Source organism: Microtus ochrogaster, chromosome X (assembly GCF_000317375.1).
Source record: "Microtus ochrogaster isolate Prairie Vole_2 chromosome X, MicOch1.0, whole genome shotgun sequence".
NCBI classification, from domain to species: Eukaryota; Metazoa; Chordata; class Mammalia; order Rodentia; family Cricetidae; genus Microtus; species Microtus ochrogaster.
Window position 1 is genome coordinate 6,131,024 of NC_022026.1, and position 14,643 is coordinate 6,145,666.

The following is a 14,643-nucleotide window of genomic DNA, read 5'->3' on the forward strand; positions in this document are numbered from 1 at the left end:
CCCCCAAAGCCAGCACGTGCAGTAGGATCAAAAACCCATTGCCATTGTTCTTGAGTTCTCAGTAGTTCTCATTGTCCGCTATGTTCAGCAAGTCCGGTTTTATCCCATGAAAAGCAGAGAATTGTGAATATAGAAGAAAATTGGGTATATGCCTACTGGCGAAAGGTTACAGAATGGCTTTGCATGTTAAAAAATAAAAGAAAGAAAAGAAGGAAAATGAAAAGATCCAAGGAGCAATAGTGTATGCTGAGATAATTTAAGACTTCCCTGTATCAATATATTCAGGCTTTGTACTGGGTAACCAGAAATGGAGAAAAGCAGGGAGCACAATGTCAAAGAAACCTTTGCCAAAAGGGGGAAGGCAGTTGGAAATCTTGAGGGAAATAATGATTGGGAAAAACTATACCATGGAAGTCAATAATGAAACGAAATGGAGCAGCAAGAAATGGTGCATGCTTTTATGATGGATTTGGAGTACTTTATAATGGTAATATAGTTGGTTTAAAACACACATGAAATGCTGGGATTAATGGCGCATGCCTGCAATCTTAGCACTTGGGAGGTAGAAGCAGGAGTTCAAGTGCAGCCTGTTACATGGTGAGTTCAAAATAAACCTGATCACATAAAATCCTGTCTCCCGCTCAAAAAAGTAAAATACCCATGTGTACACAGACACACACATCCTATTCAGCTCTGTGAATAAAACTATGGGCAGGTGCTAAGAATAGAAAGAAGACTGCTAACCTGGAGAAAAAAGGAAGTAGGTTGAGACATACAGAAACAAAAAAAACCCTGTCAATTTTCTGTTTATAAACAACACAAAAGTTTTTCTCCTAAATTTTTATTAAGAGATGTAAAATAAAGGTTATTTGAAAGGGAAAAAAGAACAAAAAGGGGATATAAGCCATAATATTGCTACCATATTAAAGCATACTAATGATCAAGACCCAGAATGTAGTAATCAATGATTTGAAAATAATGCTAGCTTTGTTCAGTAATAGTATCACAGCCAATAAAGTTTACTGGGACATGATTATTGCTAATAGAAAAATAAAGTGTTAGGAGTAGTGATGCAAGCCTTCAACCTCAGCACTCAGGAGAGAAGACAGAGGTGGGAGGACATCTATGAGTTCGAAGTCAGCTTGGTCTACATAGTGAGACCATCTCAGAAAAAAAAAAGTTATACTGGCAAGATTACAAATGCTCTTTATCTCAAAAAAGAAAGAAAACTAGTATTATTTGATTCAGGATAAATTATTCTTTCCTTACAAAAACTAGTATTATCACTTAAAAACTGTCAACTTGCTCCTACATGTTGGTCAAGTGCCCACAAAATTGTGAAAGGGAGCAAAAAAGTAGATTGCTCAGCCCCCACAAAGAAAAGCAGCAAAATTGTACTAACACAGCAGTGGAACTCAAGGCTAGACACCAGCTACATCTTCAGGCACATGCATCTATGGGCTCATGGGTTACAGGTGCTTACAAGCCTATCATTCCTAAGGGAATACTCAACATGAACTGTAATTGTGGAGCTTAAAAACAAGGCTGGTAAACTGGTGGTGGCGCACGCCTTTAATCCCAGGTGAAAGGAGGGGATCAAGGTTGTCTTCTGATCTCTACACACATGCATCCATATACGAACAGGTGTGTGTACACATGCGCCCGTGTGCATGTGCACATACACGCACACACACACACACACACACACACACACACACACACACACACAGAATGTTTTAACTGATTCACTCTATCTATTAACCACAGAAAGGCAATATCTATTCACTAGTATGCTTTAAGACTTTAGACTTCTATTTTCTATTATAGACATGGATGATCTCCCATAAACTTATCAAAGGGTTTCCATCTACAATCACAACATTAAATATTCCCCAGAATTCTATATTTGGGATGTTTTCACCTTAAGAGAATATAACATATGGCTTAGGAAAAATGAAATAGGGGTCCTTATATCACAATTTGTTTCAGGAACTCTGGCTCACAACAGAAGAATATTAGCTTTTAGAAGTTAATGGTAGCTGGATGGTGGTGGTGCACACCTTCAATCCCAGCATTTAGGAGGCAGAGGCAGGGGGATCTCTGTGAGTTAGAAGCCAGCCTGGTCTACAGCGCTGGTTCCAGGACAGTTAGGAATGTTACACAGAGAAACCCTGTCTCCAAAGACCAAAAAAAAAAAAAAAAAGGTCAATGGTATATGTCAAGCGTGATACCTCAATAAGTCCAAGTTTTTGGGAGACAAGTAACCACACAGGCTTAATACCTGGGTTATATACCAATTTAAGGCCAGCCACCACTATATGAATTTGAGGGTAGACTAACCTACACAAAGCCCTAAGTCAAATAAAACAAAAAAAGGATAACGATGAAAATCACATTATCACAAAAACAGTGGTATGCTACTAGCTAACGGTGTTCCTACAGCTAAAGAACAAATTCAGCTGAGTCTGAAAGAATGTGTTTCACCCTCAAATTAAGTGAGCTTTGCAAGTGGTGTAGGCACAGAATTTGAGACACATGCTCCCAATTTAAAAAAAAAAACCTCAGCAATCATCAAATTCACTCAGAATTCTATAAGAAAAAGTTGAACATCCCAACAGAGACTCAGAATATTTGCAAATAAAGATCAGCAAAATTACTGAATCTCATTTGTAATCAAAAATGAATAATTACATGATACTTTTTTATCCTATTCAGCAAAGATCACTATCACAAGTCAATATACCCATAAACATTGGAAGGAATTGGACAGACAAAACCTGATACATTGTGCTTAGGGAAATAAAACAAATGGCTGACTTACTTAGGCTTTTACTGCTGTGAAGAGACACCACGACCATGGCAACTCTTAAGAAGGAAAACAATTAATTGGCGCTGGCTTACAGTTTCAGAGTTTTAGTCCATTGTCATCATGGCGGGAAGACTAGCAGGAAGCATGGCAGCATGTAGGCAGACATGGTGCTGGAGAAGGAGCTAAGAGTTCTGTATCTTGATCCATAGGCAACAGGAAGTGCACTGTCACACTGGGCATGACTTGAGCATATATGAAACCTCAATACCCACCTCCATAGTGACACATTTCCTTCAACAAGGTCACATCTACTCCAACAAGGCCCTACCTCCTAATAGTGCCACACCCTATGAGCCCATGGGGGCCATTTGCATCCAAATCAACATAGTCACATATTTGTAATCCTGCTAAATTGGAGGCTAGCCTAGACTACAGGAGATCCTATCTCAAAAAAAGTATATAGGCCAGGCAGTGGTAGCACACACCTTTAAAGGGAGACAGGACAGGTGGATCTCTGTGATTTGGAAGTTATCCTGGTATATAAAGCAAGATCCAGGATAGGCTCCAAAGCTACAGAGAAACCCTATCATAAAAAACCAAAAAGAAAAAAAGATATAAGTTCAGTTTAACAGCACACAGTGCACTTACCATAGAACCTGGACTCAATTCTGTGCACCAGAAACAGAAGCAATAATTATAAACTTTCTGGGTGATAGTGGCACACGCCTTTAATCCCAGCACTCAGTGAAACAGAGGCAGAAGGATCTCTGTGAGTTTGAGGCCAGCCTGGTCTATAAAGTGAGTTCCAAGTCAGCTCAGGGCTGTTACACTGAGAAACCCTGTCTTGGAAAAAACAGTAATAATTATAAACTCAGGTTGGACAGATGAGGCTGTTTATCAGGTAAAAGCCTGGCAACCTGAGTTGAATCTGCAGTTCCCAGGTGAAAGCATCCTTCTAACCTTCTCATGCATTGTGGCACATGTGCCCCCCCCCCGTGCAAATCATTAAAAAAAGCAAACCCCAGATTGTAGAGCCAGGGGTATAGTAGATCAAACACTTGCATGGTGTTCCATCCCCAGAACCACAGCAAGCAACAACAAAAAGTCACAAAATTTGGGTTGTAGATGAATACTAACGTACAGCAAACATATTTTCATGATACTGTATTAAGAAGCTGTTTGCAGAGTTTTGGTGTAATTAAGTCGTGCAATGCCTGCTTAGCATGCACGAGGTCCTGGGATCCCCAGAATAGCATAATGATGTTGATACAAGCTGTATAACCCCAATAATAAGAACATATAAAATGGCAGTGTTATACACTGAAATTCTTTGTTGAGGGCATGGTGACTGACAAATGTATCTCCATATACAGGAGGTTGAGGCAGGAAAACTGCTCAAAGTTTGAGATTAGCCTGGGATACACAGTGATTTCCAAGCCAGCTTGGATCACAATGGGAGACCCTATTTTAAAAAAACCTGTTATCTCTGGGTAATGCTATTACTGATTTATTTTCTTCTTTGTGCTTTCTTTCTTTTTATCCAGCTAGTACACTGAACTCTAATAAATAGAATAAGCAGGCAGACTCTTAATTTGTCAGGGGATCATTATACAATCCTGCCCACAAGAGTGTCATCTGGCTACTATCCATGTCAAAATGCTTCCTTCATCTGTGAATACATTGACCTAATAAGCTGAGTATTGGGGCCTTGTACTGCCAGGTTTTGACTTTCCATTAAAGACAAGTTTCATAAATTACAGAAGAGAGAACAATACATTCTTTAGTTTGCTACCTAGTCTAAGATTTCCTGCCAGTTTGCTACTTAGATAACTGTCTAGGAGGAAAACATACAAGAGAGGAGAAACTGTAAATTGATGTTAACAGTGTTGATCAACAGGTTAGACAAGAGATGGAGAAGATAAAGGTGAAGTCTTAGTGATGGACAGGTTATGTTCCTGGTACTTGCCAGGAAACAAATGCTTTTTGATCCACTGGTTACATGGAAATAACTCAGCTACAAAAAGGGGGAAAAAACCCACTTAATCCTGATTGTCACTTTGCTGGAGAGGAGGGTAAATTTCTCAATTTTGGAGATAGATAGGATCTTACTCTGTACAATGGGTTGTGTTGGCCTAGAACTCACTAGATAGCTCATGATGGTCTGCAATGTCTCCTGCTTTAGCTTACCAATGCTGGTATTACTGGTATAAGCCACATTTCTATCTGGCTCATTAGTTTTGAGTTGAAAATAAATGGGTTTTGTTTAAAAGCATTTTTAACTGATCTGTAGTTAACCATTAATATACTGGCATGTAAAAATAATTAGGAGGACCTGATGATGCATGCCTTTAATCTCTCAGCACTAGGGAAGCATAGTCAGGTAAATCTGTGAATCTGAGTCCAGTCAGATCTACATAGTGAGTTACAACTCACCTAAGGCTACATAATGAGACCCTGTCTCAAAAAAGAAATTAAAAAAGGAAAAAGGACAATGGTTTTTAAAGACCTAATAAGAACAAAGGATTATGCCTACCTCTAGCCAACAATGTCCCTCATTTTACTTTCTTTTTTATTTTATTCCTCATATATCTTACAAAGGTGCAGCTGACTGAGAAACAATTATACTGAAAATTAGAAATATTTCATTTTATAGGCATTCAAAAGCAAACTTGCACACAATGACCTGGGCGTGGTATCCATGCCTTTAATCCCAGTACTTGGGAGACAGAGGCAGCAGACATTTGTGAGTTCCAGGCCAGTTAGAGGTACAAAGTGAGATAGTCTCAAAAGATTAGAAAATTTCATATATGAGACTATGTGCTGAACAGGAGAGCAGAAATCGCTCCTTTCACAGATACAGATACTAAGGCACACAGAAAAGAAAATTTGACCAAGGCCACATAGCTGATTACTGACAAATTATTCTGATCTTCTGTACTTGATTACATAACTCTGGGATCAGGGTCAGTATTGACAATCAGGTGATCTCACAATGCCCTGTCGGTGTTCATTTAGTGAACGTTTTGGCAAATGGGTTATATTACTTAACCTAGAAATTTCACAGAATAAATTATTAATTTGTTTGTAATGCTTGGGATGGAAACCAAGGCCCATGCATGCAAGGAAAACATTTTACCAGGCTGTACTTTGAAACCCAGCATGAAATATTTATCTTATGTTCATGCTAGGAATCTCAAGCAAGTGCTAAACAACCTTTTTTATTTGTTTACTTTGAGATGAGGCCTCACATAGCCCAGGCTAGCCATACACTTGTTTTATAGTGGGCATGGGAGGGTAGTCATGAACTTAAAAATATGAAATCACATTTACTTACTTATTTATTTAGTGTGGGGAGCATGTGCAGAAGTCAAGAATACTCGCAGTTACTGGCACTCTCATTTCACTATGGGACTTAATCCAGGTTATCAGACTGAAGGCAAGAAAGTTCACATACTGAGCTATCTCACCAGCACGGATCTTGATTAGAACTCTTGATCCATCTGTCTCTATCTCCTAAGTGCTGTGATTACAGAGGTGTAGACCTCTGTAATATAAAATATGCCTAGCTATTTTATTATTATCATTTTTGAGATAGAGTCACATTATGTAGTTCAGGCTAGCTTCAAAAGTTGTGATCTTTCTGCTTTGGACTCCTGAGTGCTGGAATGACAAACGTGCACCACTATGTCAAGCCCTTGAAACAAATTCCTGATCGGAGGCTATTTTTTTTCCTTTTCCCACAACAAAATATTTTGCTCTATCTGTAAACAACTTTGTTGTCTATACTAAAACATTTAGTAGGTTTAGTCTGTCTAGGTTTTATCTTTATTGAATTAATTTTACCTTTTCTTAATGGTAAGGTGTCATGAAAATCAGGCTTTAACTTACTATGTATCGTGGGCTGGCCTACAACTCGTGATCCTCCTCCTTTCACCTACCAAGTACTTATATTATAGGCATGCATCACTAAACTTGGGTTTTAGCTTAAATACTGGAGACAGTAATCTACCTCAGTTATGCTAGCCTTGATTTTAAAAGTATTTTTTAAACTGGGTGGTGGTGGCGCACGCCTTTAATCCCGGCACTCAGGAGGCAGAGGCAGAGGGATTTCTGTGAGTTTGAGGCCAGGTTGTTTCTACAGAGAAAGTTCCAGGACAGCCGGGCGGTGGTGGCGCACGTCTTTAATCCCAGCACTCGGGAGGCAGAGGCAGGCGGATCTCTGTGAGTTCTAGACCAGCCTGGTCTACAGAGCTAGTTCTAGGACAGGCTCCAAAACCACAGAGAAACCCTGTCTCGAAAAAAAAAAAAAACAAAAAAAACAACAACAACAAAAAAAAAAGTTCCAGGACAGCCAGGGCTGTTACACAGAGAAACCCTGTCTCAAAAAAAAAAACAAAAAAGAGTATGTATTTAATGTTCTCAAGTACCAAACACTACCTTGCAATTTTTATTTTCCTTAATACCATATTATAACTAAATGCTTAGCTATAGGTAAATATTTGCTCCAATCCAGAAAACATGCTGAAAAGAAATGAATTTAAGTATATATTTGTGTAATTTCATATCTTGTCCTCTTTCCTTCTTTTACCATGTTTCTTTTGATCATAACTATAATTTGTCAGTGAACTTTTAAAATTTAGTTGGGGGTTTTGATATGTGATATCTGATTTAACTTTACAAATCACACTTATAACTCTCAGGTATAAAATGGGCAAACTGTGGTTCTGACTGGTGGTTGTCAGACGTAACGTAGCAAATGAAAGACAAAAAACCCGTTTGTTATTAATATGGTTCTAGAGAAAGTACCATAAATATTATTGGTAGCATCTACAGAGGTATAAGAAAATGTGAGGCTTCCTAACCTTTCTATGCTTGAAAATGTTCTGAAGCATAAAAGTCAGATCAGATCACACAGGCATGCACAGTGAGGGGCCTATTTTGTTCACTTGGAGAAAGGGTTTTACTATGTTGCCAAGGCTGTCCATGAACTAAAAGTCTTCCTTTCTCTACTCACAATTAATAACATCCCATCCTGGACAGACTCCAAGTCTATGTTCTAAGGTCAAAAAAATGGTTACAAATATATAAAAATATAAATTAAACATGTAAGTATAGATGCCATGGAATGCATAGTAGCAGCACCTTTTCTCCATTTAACCAAATACCCTTTAAAAAAAGGTAGTCTTAGCCAGCCATGGTGGCACATTATCTGTAATCTCAGTAATTAAGAAGCAGAGATGGGAGGACCAACCACAAATTCACGACTAGCCAACTCTACACAGTCACAGCATGCCTTTAATCCCAGCACTTGGGGAGGCAGATGGATCTCTGTAAATTCAAGGCCAGCCTGGTCTACTACAGTATGAGTTCTAGGACAGACTCCAAAACTATACAGAAAAACCCTGTCTGAAAAAAAAAAGGTTGATCTTAGCCTGACATGGATATATCAGACCTATAATCCCAGCATTCAAGACCATGGAGCTAAAGCAGGAAGATTAAGAATCCAAATCCCAGTTGGGTGACTGTGGTGCTTGCCATTAGGTTGATTTTGTGAGTTCAAGGCCAGCCTAGTCAACAGGAGTTCCTGGACAGCTAGAGCTATACAGAGAAACCCTGTGTCGCTAAACAAAAACAAAACAAAACAAAACACAAACAAATTCAAGTCCTACCTGGGCTACATAGCAGACCTTACCTCAAAATGTAAAACGTCTAAACTCACTCTGTCTGACCATTCAATCAGTGTTACTTATTCCCAGTCTACGATTAGTAATTAATTGCTTTTCACCATGTCTCAAATTCTTGAAAATAACTATAAAACCAGATCATGAAACAGAGCAAATTACATGTATAATCCCAACTCCTCATGAGGCTGAGGTAGGAGGATCCCAAATTCAAGGCCTCCCGGAGGTACACAGGGAATACCAGACTGGCATGGGCTACACAACAAAACATGCTCAAATATATATGAAGGTGTTCTAAGAGGTTACAAGAAGGCTCATTTCCAGGAACTGGAGTTACAGGTAGCTGTGAGCTACATGATGTGTATGCTGGGGACCAAATGGTCCTGAAGAAGTGCCACAAGTGCTCTTACCTGATAAACACTGGGTTAATAATTATTTTTTTACCAAGAACTTCATCTAATATGATAGTCAATGTCATTTTTGTCTCTGGGTTTTTGAGACAGGTGTCATGCAGATTTGGCTGGCCCAGAACTCACTTTGTAGACCAGACCGACCTCAAACTCAGAGATCCGCCTCACTCTGGCTCCCACGTGCAAGTAGTATTAAAGGTGTGTACCACCATATGGGGTATTATGGGTATAAGTCAGAATTTATGCATTGATTTTTGATGTTATCTCTACAATTGTTTGCCCAGAAAAAGGAGTCTGTGAGCTCCTGGTGTAGGAGGTCCTTCTGTCTATGTTGTTCTCATTGGTTAATAAAGAAACTGCCTTGGTCTGTTGATAGGGCAGAACTTAGGTAGGCGGGGAAGACAGAACTGAATGCTGAGAGAAAGAAAGCAGAGTCAGAGAGAAGCCATGGAGCTGCCAGAGACAGACGCTGGGAATTTTACCCAGTAAGCCACTGCCACGTGGCAATATACAGATTAATAGAAATGGGTTCAATTAATATAAGAGTTAGCCAATAAGAAGTTAGAGCTAATGGGACAAGCAGTGATTTAGTTAATACAATTTCTGTGTGGTTATTCCAGTTCTGGGTGGCCAGGACAAACAAGTGGGTCCTTCTCCTACAAGCTCCCATAAATTTTCCTAGTCTCAAACCTAGAAGCCTGCTTCTTTCGTTTTAAAATCCCATTCTGCACTTACCATACAAAACAAAACAGACCAGCAACTGCCATTTATACTTCCAAAAAATTCAAATTGAAATACTTATCATAAGAAGTTTGAAATTAAATGCCAAGGGGCTCTGAGTAATCCCAGCACTCAGGAGGCAGAGGCAGGAGGATTTCTGTGCATTTACACCTAGCCAGAACTAAATAGACAGATTGATCTCAAAATACCACCACCACCAATATAACAAAATAAATAATATTTTATTATAATACATATAATAAAATTATATTATAAAATACACAATAATAATAAATACATAAAATTAAATGAAAGAAAGCTAGGTGTGGCAGCATCCATCTATAATCCTAGCACTCAGGAAACTGAAGTCTGAATAAGGCAAGGGGAGGGTTTTAGGTCACCCTGAAGATACACATTAGGGTCTTATCTATCTCAAAAAATAAAGTTTGAACCACAAGTTACTAAGGTTCTACTTTCACCTTGCTCTTACTTTCTTGTCTCTTTAAAATATAACTGATATTATTATAAGACTTTTAAAAATGGCATGGTCTCACTGTTGCCAGTCTGTTTTTAAAATCCCAAGCTCAAGAGATCGTTCAGCAAAAATCAATTGAAAATAAAAACATCCACCCTAAAAACATCTTTCTGCTTAAGACCCAGAGTAGCTGGCACTATATAAATGTGCCAGTTTAAGCTACACAGCAAAACCTTGCCACAAAATGCAAAATAAAAAAATAAGATTCAGGTGGTGGTGTGTCCCTTTAATCCCAGGACTCAGGAGGTAGAGGCAGATGGGTTCAAGGCCAGCCTGATCTACAGAGCAAGTTCCAGGGCAGCCAGGGCTACACAGAGAAATCCCATGTCAAAGTAACCAAACAACAACAACAAGAACAACAAAGTGACATAATTAAAAATATAATAGAATCTGAATTTTTGAAATCAAGAAGCTCAAATCTGTACAGTTTAAATACGTTATCAGATAAAAATTACATTTTCAGCCTTTACTCCAGCACTCGGGAAGCAGAAGCAGCTGGATCGCTGAGTTCAAATTTGGCCTGGCAGACAGAAAGAATTCCTGGACAGTAAGTTCTACACACTGGGAAACAGTGTCTCAAATAAAATAAAAAATAAGGGAGACCTGAGTGACACGGAGCTGCCTGGAGCTCAGCACTTATCCCTTTCCTCGTGAATCAGACCCTCCCCCCCCCCAAATATTACATTTTGAAAGACTTTGTGGGGGGGTGTTCGAGACAGGGTTTCACTGTAGTTTTAGAGCCTGTCCTGGAACTAAAGACTTTATAAAAATTTATTTAATTTTATTTTATGTACACTGGTGTGAAGGTGTTAGCTCCCTGGAACTGGAGCTACAGACAGTTGTGAGCTGCCAGGTGGGTGCTGGGAATTGAACCCAGGTCCTCTGGAAGAGCAGTCAGTTTTTAACCCCTGAGTCATCTATCCAGGCCCTTGAAAGACTTTTTTGACACAGGAAACACAACAAAATTCTGATTGAGAAAGTACTGAATAACAGGGCCCTAGTTTTCTCCTACCTCAAACTTCATAAACTTTCTAGAACATGCCCTTTGAAATACACAAAACACACTTTTTGTATTGAATTAAATAGAATAAACCTATCTTTGTGAAAAAGAAAATAAACATGATAACACTAAGAGTCACAATCCCAAAGCTAACTGGAAATAAAGCCAAGACTCCTCCCAAAACAAACAAACAAACAAACAAACAAACAAACAAACAAGTCCCATGGATCCAATTCAGGGTATTTTCCACTGTATATTATTTAAGTTCAGTATTAATTTCTCATTTTCTAATACTGTCTGTCTCCTTGAATTGACATGTACAATGACCTTAAACAATGCTAACAGGTTTTATAATACTATTAACAGATTACCCCGGAGATAAAATTTAAGAATCACCAGCTTATCATAATCTTATTGCCTCAAAATAACAAGGGCACTTTACCTTATTCATCTTTTAGTGCCTTTTTTGAGGTGGGTAGTCTCAATATGCAGCGCAGGCTGTCCTAGTACATGTTACCTTCTTGCCTAACTTTCCCAAGTACAAAAATTACAAATGTATATCACTGTATATGATATCTATTCGTCTCTAGATTCTCAAACAAAGTGTAGTTTCTTGGCACCTATTAGGTACTCAGTAAATGTTTATCTTCTAAAACATAGCCTTTTCCCTCTTGCTAGCACTTGCTACTAGACTTAACTGTTAAATCAAGCAAAAACAGTGAAATCTCACTATGTTACATTTGGAGTTATCAATCATTAGATACAGGGGATAGGCTAAATTAATGCACAACATGAAAGGGGAAAATTTATGTTAAAATTCTAAGTGCTATACTAAATTAACTGGCATATTAATTATATTGCTTGTCCACCGAACTGTCTGACTAACCTTTAGCCAGCATTATTTTGTTGCCTTATCTGGCCTCACTGAATGAAAGCAATAAACTACAAGTGTTCTAGACTAGAATGTAGAGCCCAATCCAAAGTCTGCTAATATAAGCAATATAACACTGAGCAATTCATTTTTTCATCCTTGGATCCTTATCAGCCTGTATGTGAAAAAGAGAATTTCATACTGGGGATGTGTGCAGTCTTACCTATTCTTTAGTTCTAGGGACTGACTACAGGGCCTAGTGAATATTATGCAAACATTCTGTACTGAATTAGAATCCCAAACTCTTTGAAGCATTTATCCCCAATCCAAAATCTTTACCATTTTAAAAACTGCATAATGTGAATGAGGTTGGTAAATATGGAAAAAAGCAAACACTTAAGTACCAAATAATGCAATGCTATATAAAAATATTATTGATTATGATTCTGTTTGTAAGTCTGATATATCCAGAGCTGGCTTTGAGCTCATGATCCTTTTTCTATCAAATGCAGACATTACAATTGTGAGCATTGACTCTCTTTATTTTACAATTTTATGTGTATGGGTGGTTTGCATGCAGTGCCCATGAAGGCCAAAAGGGGGGCACTGAATCCCCTGGGATTGGAGTTAGAGTGGGCTGTGAGAAACCGTGTGTGTGTGTGTGTGTGTGTGTGTGTGTGTGTGTGTGTGTGTGCTGGGAATAAAACCCAGGTCCTCTGGAAGAGCAAGCTGTCAGGAAGCTTAAACACTGAGCCATATCTTCAATCTAACTTTGTTTTTGAAGCAGGGACTCACAATGTAGCCTAGGTTGAACAAGAATTTGCAGTTCCCCTTCACTGTTTCCAGTGATTAAGCAGCCAAGTCTGGCTCCACCCCCCCCCTCCCCCGCTGCTTTCTTCTATTGGTGTATATTCATTGTACAAAACAATGTTATATTTCCACATATTATATAATGTACTCTGGTCAACTTTTAACCTTTTCTTTGAGATGTTCAAAATCAAACCTTGTACATGGTAAGCAAGCACTCATTGTACCACACTGAGCTACATCTCCCAATACAATAATTGTAATTCGGAAAGACCATGTGATTCAGATTTATCTACATGTCAAGTTTGATATCTGAAATCTACAGTTTGCTACACAATTTGATAATCAGGAAGCCTACCATAACCTTTTTACCATTTCACATGAACAGGGGAACAATAAGTGATAGTCAAAAGAGAAACATAAATACCCAAATAATCAAACTTGCTCTGTTAAGACAACATAAGCCACACATTATTTTATAGTATAAATCACTGACATATGACTAGATATGGCAATAAATAACTATTCCAAATACTTATGCTGATACCCAGCTTTGTATACTTTAAAACTTTTTAGTAATAAAATCAAAACTCATTTATAACAAAATATTCAAACATACATTTAAGGCACAGGAGAAAAGCAAAGAGAAAAGCTTTCCATCTCTCTTCTTCGAAGTATCCAGTGTTAATCACTTTTCCCATGTGTCTTTCAAGGATCCAGGGAACCCAGTCCAAGAAGACACAAACTTAGGTTTTTGTGTCTGTCAGAATTCTATTTGGCCTAAGATGTTTTCCGTTCTTAAGTAATGGGGGAAAACAATCCCAGGCACAATCTTTACATATATGTTCAGTACACACATGTTCAGTTCACTGGGAAAGGTGCAGGCGCCAACATGAAGTAGTATTATGCAGTACAAAAATGTTACAAAGAACAGAGTTAGATTTTGTACTTAGAGGATATATGAAGCTACAGGCCACGGAATCTGAGTTCTAATCTTGTAACCTTAGGCAAGTCATGAAACCTTGAGCCTCAGTTTCTGTTTTGTAAAGCAAAGGATTGAGCCAACTCTAAGAGTCATAGCTGATTCTAAGAAGGCCGGTTCTTAATAGTGTTCTCTTGAACTGGCCACCAAAAAAAAAAAAAGTATTAAGGAGAAAAGAACGAAGAATACTACAGCAATCCCCAGTCTTACAAGATTAAATCTCAATGACGCCTTCATTATCAAGGCACAGATGTGATGACTGGTTCATTATCAAGGTACGGATGTGATGACGGAAGTAGTGACATAATTGTGCTTGAAGGCAAAGTAGTAGATTAATAAAATCTGGGAAGCTGTTTTTCCCAAAGTTTCCGTGAGAACGCCTTCCTTTCTGGAGAGCGACTGCAGTCACCATTGCCCTCCCTTAGAAGAACAACACCTCCCCAACTCAAGCAAACTGTGGAGTTACAATAATGAAACTGAAAGTCAATTTGACATTTTTCTTTCAAAACCATGCAGGGCAAGTGACCAAGGGTGGCAAGAATGATCAGCTATTTCCTCCTCTGGAAGCTCTTTGGCCCTCATTCTTCTGGTTTCGCACAGCCTTGCCAGGAACACACTCTCCTGCCCCATACGTGAGACTGGGGGGGGGGGAATAGGGAGGTTGATCACCTTTTTTCTTTTTAATTAACTAGATTTACCTTAGGTGTCACGAAGTTTAAGGAGGCTGACCCGAAAGCTTGAAGCCGGCCACCCTACCCACGGCTTCCAGGATCAATCCCGGGAACTTTGGACAAGGAGCCCAGTCCAGCATTCCCCGCGGGCGGGCGA

The 14,643-nt window shown here is 38.8% G+C and overlaps 1 protein-coding gene across 5 annotated transcripts in view; it reads right to left on the minus strand.

The window, feature by feature from the left end:
- The window catches only part of Xiap (X-linked inhibitor of apoptosis), a 42,721-nt gene that overhangs the window by 27,512 nt on the left and 566 nt on the right, over positions 1 to 14,643 (minus strand). Inside the window, exon 1 of one of the 5 annotated variants that reach the window (XM_005358427.3) lies at positions 14,514 to 14,609. The exons of the other annotated variants lie outside the window; for them this stretch is intronic. The gene's annotated coding sequence lies outside the window, so the exon portion shown is untranslated. Of the gene's footprint in view, positions 1 to 14,513; positions 14,610 to 14,643 lie in introns of those variants that run through there. 5 annotated transcript variants of the gene reach the window in all.